This window comes from Bactrocera latifrons, unplaced genomic scaffold (genome assembly GCF_001853355.1).
Source record: "Bactrocera latifrons isolate USDA-ARS-PBARC rearing strain unplaced genomic scaffold, ASM185335v1 scaffold_28, whole genome shotgun sequence".
In the NCBI taxonomy this organism is placed as follows: Eukaryota; Metazoa; Arthropoda; class Insecta; order Diptera; family Tephritidae; genus Bactrocera; species Bactrocera latifrons.
Window position 1 is genome coordinate 1,456,271 of NW_017536407.1, and position 8,374 is coordinate 1,464,644.

Sequence of the window (8,374 nt, forward strand, 5' to 3'; positions counted from 1 at the left end):
TTTTTTTTTTTTTTTTTTGGTTGTTCATAACAAAAAATATATATAAATAAAATAAAAAAGAAATGAATTTGTTTGGAGAAAAAAGCCCCCAGCCGCTCAAATCGTCCTAATTGCTACAACGACAAAACTGCYATAACTTCGAAAGTTAGTGGAACTTGGAAAAATCCGTTTTGGAAGATATTTTTGAGTAAATACGTTATTTTACTTGACTGGAATACTCTCTCATGAAATGGTAAACCTAATAAATTTATGTGTATTAGTACTAATGCATCAATCTTTCGCAATGGTTTTAACAACTCCAACATATTCTAGCTGAAAAAAGGCTATAACCCAATACCTAATTGGTYTATTAGAAATAAATACATAATTTTTACTTGACGATTTCCATTACTTGATTGATATTTTCGACAATTGGACTTCTAGAATGGGCCCAGCCAGCTTTGACATTAACACGGAAMGGAATCTACGAAACCAAAATCGCTCTCGATTACCTGTTGCAGTATCAGGATCATATACATTACTCATATTTTTAGCCACTCGACTTGCGTTTTCGTTTTTATACAACCAAAACAAAAAAAAAAAAATAATAATAATAAAGTCGTTTTTATACAAACAAAAAAAAATGAACTGCCATGGGGCAAAAACTAATAAGACTTTAGTTTTGGAAGAAGGAGAAGCAGAAGAGATTTTTCAACAAAGAATAGAATCAAATATCTGCTGCGGAATATCGGATGGATCAGTGAAAATCAATTTGAAAGATCATTTGAGCCTAAGAAAAGTGAAAGCATGATTGGTTCCAAAATACCTCAATTTTTTTTGAAAAACAACTTCGTGCCAACGTCTGTGAAACAATGTTTTCCGACTACCAGGATGCCATGAAACGTATTAATTTTTTATTATTACTTCGGAATTTTTGATTTATCCTTACGATCCGGAAACAGTCGGTCCATTGGACGAATGTCGTGGCAAAGGTGAGCCGAAATCGMAGAAATCACATCACAGCAGGTCAAAAATAAATTTATGTTGACAGTTTTCTTCCTCTTTGCTTGTACCCATCTTTGACGCGTATTTGTGCCCGAGAGTAAAGTAATCATAGTAAATGTTTTTTTTTAGTACGAAATATTAACTGTCTTATAGCACATATCGCACTAATACAACGAGAGATATAGTTTACTAAAGCAACCTGTTGTAAAAATAATTAATTTTTAGACCTTTCATAATTGCGTGCATTAATAGAGCCTAATTAGTCGCCTTCAAAACACTGTGACCGTACACCCACTATCCAGACGGCGGCCACATGGCGTATGATGAACATTAATTTAACTGTTTGCCAGCGACCACCGACAATACCGCAGCGCGCTTGTTTACCTCTCTTATTCACAAAAACACACGCCACACACCCACATTACTCGGCTGCGTATGGTTGCGCTCGTACGTGCAGCAATAATTACAGTTGCRCCACAGATAGTTGTCACAGGCCAGCGGTGGGCAAATTAATGCACGCAGCATTAAAAATGTATTACCAAAATAAATTCGCACATTTAATGGTCAACCCGCAAGCAGAGCAAAGTCAAAAATAAATTTAAAATATACGAATGAGAGGAAAAATAAAATCAAATAAATAAATCGAGTGATATATGTATGTATATGTGTACAAAGAGCAAAGGCCAAGCGGGGTGCAGGCATTCATGCTACTTCAATGCAGCGCAAATATAAAGCGGAATTGCAGTGGCGGATTAAAATGTGCAAATGTCATGCCCAACGCACGAGGGTGGCGGCCATTGAATGCATATTTCATGGCAAACGGTGSGAGCTGAAGCACAAAAAGAAACAGAGAACGAGAGAGAAAGGGAGGAAAAATGAACAGTGCACGGGCCGAAAACGGTGGATGGTGGGTGGCTGGCGTTGAGAGCGATGCACGCGTCAAGAATGCTAAAGCGCCGGGCGGCAGCGGATAAAGTAAAACCACCGAAATCCGCTATTGAATTGCAGCAAACAATAAATGACCCAATCATTGCAGTCAGTAGGGCGCATTAAACTTATGTAAATATTCGCAAACGCATATATACATACATATGTACATACGAATGTGTGGGTGAGCTTTTGAAAGCACGAACGGGGGGTGCAGAGCAGAAACGAAAATGGTAATCGTTTATGTGTGCTTGCAGTGGTGGCAGCAGCTCACATTGTATGGTTTATGGTGCTGCTGGAAAATTGGTAATAAAAAATGCATGTTGCAGCTGCAYGCATGGTAGGTGAAACGGTGAATGAACACCACATGTACCATTACGTTGTTTTGTTGTTTTGTTGTATTTTGTATTCTTTTTGTTCAMTTCACAATTTATCGAATGTGCTCGCATGCTTTATATATTTTTAGTTTACGACGTTTGAGGTATGTTYTGCTTATTTAACTTTATTTATTTATTAAATTGCACTTTCTGGAAATATCTATACTTTTATGGAATTACATGAATTTAAAAAACTAACGATTGTTTGGAACAATTTAATGCAAATGTRGTCGATAGAGGTATATGGTACCAATTGACAGCATGAAGAGACAAATTAACTTTTGGCCATCAATGCAAGTGATCATATCCTAAAAGCTTGGTATCTCTTAAGGACTTATATGGATTTAAGTGTTTYGAAAAACTTARTTTTTTATKRTCTTAGTAAATTTTACAGCATCTSTAGAATATTGTCCTAAATTTTAAAGTTGATCCGAGTAATAKTCTKGGTACGCTGTCTTTAAAAGCGTTTTCCCCGAAAATGTGTTTTTAAAGTCGTTTGGCAAGATTTCCCGAGAACTACTCAACCGATCTTCATGAAATTTTGCACAGCTCTTTCAGATACAATTCTTAAAGACTTGAACAAAGGATTTTTTTTTCGATTACAACCATTTAAAAAAATTTCGCAAAATTTTCACTAAAATTTTCATTTTTTTAAATGTTTGCCAAAAATCCATTTTCAGATTTTTTCATTTGCCCAATTTCAAAGTTTTTAACTAAAACAAGTTCTTTTTTCACTTTAGATAATGCTCTAAGAAGTTATACTGCCACGTGATCGTATCTTTTTTCCGAGGGAAACCGAAAATGATGGCGCAATGGCCGAGAAAATATTTTTTCCAAAATTTTCAGAATTTCTTCTTTAATAATGTATGCTCGTAACAATAAAAAATTGTAATAAAATACTTAACTTTTTATATGAGATAAAAATTTTTGAAAAATGCTGTTTTTACCATGTTTTTTCTCCGATAAACTATAGTACTTGAAATAAGAAACATCATCAGAATAGCCTTCACAAATAACCAAGTTCTCATGCAAGAACTTAATTTTCATCGTTCAGTCAGTTCTATGCTATAGTTATGTATATTAATCGCATTATTGCCTATCTAACCAAATAAAAAAGCTTTTCTTACAAGAACTTGAATTCTATCGTTCAGTTTATTTTGACAGCTACACTCTACAGTGCTCCGATATCGGTTACGACAAAAGAGTAGCTTCTTGTAAAGAAACAGACGTGTGATAAATTTCAGATCGATATCTCGAAAACTGACTCCGACGCTTTCCTCTGGGTGTTGCAAACTTCATGGCAAGCTTTGGTTATATTAAGTGCAGGGTACACGTTCCCTGTCATACATATTTTGAAAACAAGTTGACCGATTTGACACGTAATTCACATCGGCTATCATTTAGTTAATAAAATCTAATAACAACCCTTCCCAGAATCCGCGAAAAGTCATGTCGAGTGGCATAAGTTTCTTAAAAATCGACCCATGGAGTTTCAAATATGATACAGAAATGAAACAAAACAGAAATATGGCCCAACCCTGGTCAAAATGGGCCCTTACTTTCTGCTCATTCATTGGTATCCCACAAAAGTCGATACTAACATTACCACAACAACCCGTTCTACGTATTAGACTTGGAATGTATCAAGAGCTCTTATTTTGTGGATCTACCCCTCTTTATCTTGGTAAGTGAAAATTTTCACACAACGAATATAAAGATCTTTGCTAGTTCAGCTGATTTGATGAGAATCGGTCCATAATAACCGACTATTTGATGCTCGAAATTGAAGCTCATGATCTCGGCGATATTTGGATTCAACAAGACGGCACCACTTCCCACACATTGCATCAATCAATGGATTTATTGAGGGAACACTTCTGTTAGCAGAAAATTTGACGTTTTGGGCCGGTCGATCGTCACCAACATACGGTGATATCACACCGTTAGACTTTTTCCTGTAGGAATAYACACATCACGCATATCATTAGCCAGTTATTAGTCGAAATGYTCGAACGACACATCGAAAATTGGACTCAATGGATGGATGGRTCTGAGCGGTAGCCGCGGTTAATATGTAAGATATCTTATTAAAAATAGGTGAACGTTTAATCTTGAATAAATTATAATTTGTTGGSGAAAATGGAAGAAATTGAATTAAACCAGTTCCGCATATGATATATATAAATAATGATTTACCAGATTCCAGTGAACTTTATAATGTTCGGTACATCATCCAATTGACTTAAACTGCGAGGAATCATGTTCTCCMGTCTACTTGAATTTAATGGCGAAAGTAAATGCGATCAACTCAGACCTCCCCTAGGTCCAATATATCTAATATAATTATTTACAGCATCCCGTGGACTTTTTACCGAATATATCGATCTAAACGTGTGACATTTAATCGAATGTTGTGGTTATATTTACTTCACCATGTTGTGGTTTTGAATGTATGTAATACAAATGGAATCGGTCCAGATCTTAGTCTAACCTCTACTGCTTATATTCCGATAAAAAAGTCTCTGATTACTCCCGAATATTGTCCTTGCTTAAGCCTGAATGAAAGCATTTATAGCTCCCTTTTTTGCATTGATTTCATTTTTGTTTTCGTATGACGTTGCCACCTTTTAACAGATTAATTACATTTTCCCTGCACTTAGCGCTGCAACATATTTGCATTTAATTGCGTTCAACCGCACTGCTGTCGTTAATAGCGGCGACTTTTCACACACAAACATCCGGCGGTCATCGTCCGCACTCGGCGGTTCAACGCAGGCGCGGTCGATTGAGTAGACGGATTGACTGCAGCGAGGCAAGCAGCCAAACAGTCGGTGCATGAAAGAGTTTAACAAATAAAAATTTACAAAATAAAATTGAAACAACRACAAAATGAAACCAAACATGTACGTTTGTGCAGTAGGAAAGGGAAACAGCGTTGGATAGCTTTTAATAAAGCTGCAGCAGCGGCAACGGTAAACGGTAACAGCAGCTGATCGTTAACTCTACAAGTCGAGTGGCTCTTTGCGTGTGTTTATGAGCGATTGGGGGCAAAGAGATTATGGAATGAAGGTAAAGTAGCAGTCGCTATGCAACTGAAAAATGGAAATAAAGCATTTTGGCAAAAAAATAAAGTGAAGGCACCAGCTTGAAATGTACGCAATATTTATATTCGGATTTTCGTTGCTATTTGCGTAGATGGCGCTGCAGATCCAAGACCAACACCACACTGCCATTAACAGGACAAAATCACAGACGGTGCATGCAGCAACGACATGACACACGAGCGTTGCCGTAACGTTGGAAATTGCATTGCAACGAACAGCTGCAACATCAGCTATGCAACACAGTGCATGAAGCAATGCATGTTGCCAATATACATACATATGTACGTACATATATATAGTACATATATTGCATACATACAGCATGTGATGATGCTGTTGCTGTTGCTGAGCTGGCATGCATGTGTCTCCTTTTTAGTAGAAGTTGTGCTGAATAAATCACTTTTTACGGCAACTCAGGCATTTGCATTTTTTCCGCAATTTAATCGCAAGTGCGCTTACACATATAAAAGCATATGTATGTGTGTATGTTTATGTGGTTTAGTATGTACATATGTATGTAACGATTTGCTTTTGAACTAGTTCGACTATGCTGGTCTTTCACATGAAATTGTGGCAATTCGAACGATTTTCCGGTCATTTTATACATTTTTGAACAAATTAGACATTTTTGAAAGGTTTACAAAAAAGGAAAATTATTGTGCAATATTATTGTGCAAAATTATTGTGTAATATTATTGGACGATTTACRTAAGCTAGCAAATAAAATAGTTTCAATATTATTTGGCAAAGTTATTGCGCAATATTATTGTATAAAGTTATTGTGTAATACTATTGTGTCAACACGTATGATAATATGACTGGAAATATTAAGACGAATATCTATTTTTTGTCAATTATAAATAAAAATACTTTGATAACTACACATTTCATATTTTTTCATTATTAATATTATTGTGCAATATTATAATTAAGTCACTATTATTGACCATTGCTATATCAAATATTCATCACTTTTAAAATTTTAGACAAATTATTATATATTGTGTGAATAATATTGAGCAATATTATTGCATTAGGATGAATATTAATTTTTCATTAATCTTTAAGCAATTATTATAATTTTCCCGGTATTACTAATCACTATCACTGTGGTATCAACTTATTGCACATTATTTTTGAATTATTATTATTGTGCAATATTTTCATTAAGTCAATAATATTGACCTTCGTTAAATATATCAAATATTGATAATTATTAATATTTTACGCAATACTATTGCATATTTTCGTCAATACCATTGTATAATATTAGTGCATTAATATCAATATCAATTTCATATTTATATTTATGTCAGTACTATAATTACCTCGGTATTACGGATGAAATTAATTTTTGTAAGTATCAAAGAATACCGTTATTTGAAACTTTGACGAGGTTTTTACTAGAAAATAAAAACAAAGTTTCTATTGTATTTTTCCAGATGGCCTGATCCATAGCTTTCAAGAATGTGTCATGGTTAATTAATTAGTGTGCCTCTCGCAGTAACCCTCTTCCAACTAATCAACTCATTAGCGAATGCGCACGCAAAATGTTAAGGTTTGCACAAATATCCAGCGCAACCCACACCAAAAATAATCAGCGTTCAACCAATTACTTAGCCCAGAATTCCCGTTCATCGAATGAGCGCACCGACCAATGCACCGGCCACGATGTCGGATGAATTGTTAGTGGCCAGATCTCATTGGGGAAATTGACTCATAAAACTGGTGGCTTACACATGGCGCGGTGCGGTTTGTGCGTTGTTGTGGGAAAATCAGATCATTTGCATATTCGCGTATGAATTTTAACCGCCGTGCTGTGGACCACGTTGTTACGCCCATTAATGTAACTAACATACATACATACCAAATATCCACACAGTGTAAATATATGTTTGTGTAAAGTKGTGGGCGTAAACCCAATAGGCGAACGTTATTAGTTTCCGATTAAARACAATCGTAGGATACGGGGAACACCAAACGTGTATAAATTCTGTACGGCAATTGCTTCGTGAGACATAATATTTTAAGTCATTTGTTAGAGGTTTGCTAAATTCCATAACGGTTGAGCACCGAAGAGTGGTACGAAAGGTAAAAAAAAATACACAAAATAACTTTTGATGAACATAAAATGCAGTTTATCGATATAACTGACGATAAGGAYAAAAAGATAAAGTAACATCTAATATGTTCATGAAAATTTAACTTTACAATCTTCGTTTCACACTAGGTACCCCGTTAACTAAGTAGAGTCGACCAAATTCGATAAACTCAAGGTAAAGAGTTGATACCACGTCTATTCACGGATCTCAATTAAAAAGCAAGAAATGTTGTCTCATTGAAACATATAAACGATTGTAGGTGTCTGAATTGAGCTTCAAATTCCTGACGCACCCACTTAAACGGTAACATTTTTTTTGTGCTCAGACCCTAGAAGATTGGCAATCCTCCACTGAACCCTCCCCGAGGATGCCAACTGGTAGTAGAGAGCACAGTATCACGACGATGGCAGGGACGTCCCTATTGCCGCCCTATTGGCAGGCATCTAGCTGAGGTCCACCTTTTTATCTGKGTGTTCTTTGCTCCTCAATTGTACAGCATTTAGATTGAAAACCTTACTTTGGTTGGGTGTGTTTCGAGAGGAGAGTGGTGTTTGTAGCAAGCTCTAAAACACCCAGCCCAAAGACAGGAGCGAAGTTTGGTCTAGTTACAGGGGCTAGTGCTAACACAGGAGCTTAAGCTAAGCTTACCTTCAGGAAGGCAACAACACCAATACCTGTAACCAAAGTATGGCTACTGAGCAAGGAGAGGAAGGATATTTGTTTCTGCCAGAACAAGATAGACATCTGCGACTGACAAGAAATTGCCTAATTTCAAAAGCGATGATCTCAGAACAATGTTAGCTGAAAAGGAATTTGGCAACAATGAGAGGAAGTTGTCAACACTGACATCTATATCAACAACAAAAAAAAAAAAAAAAAA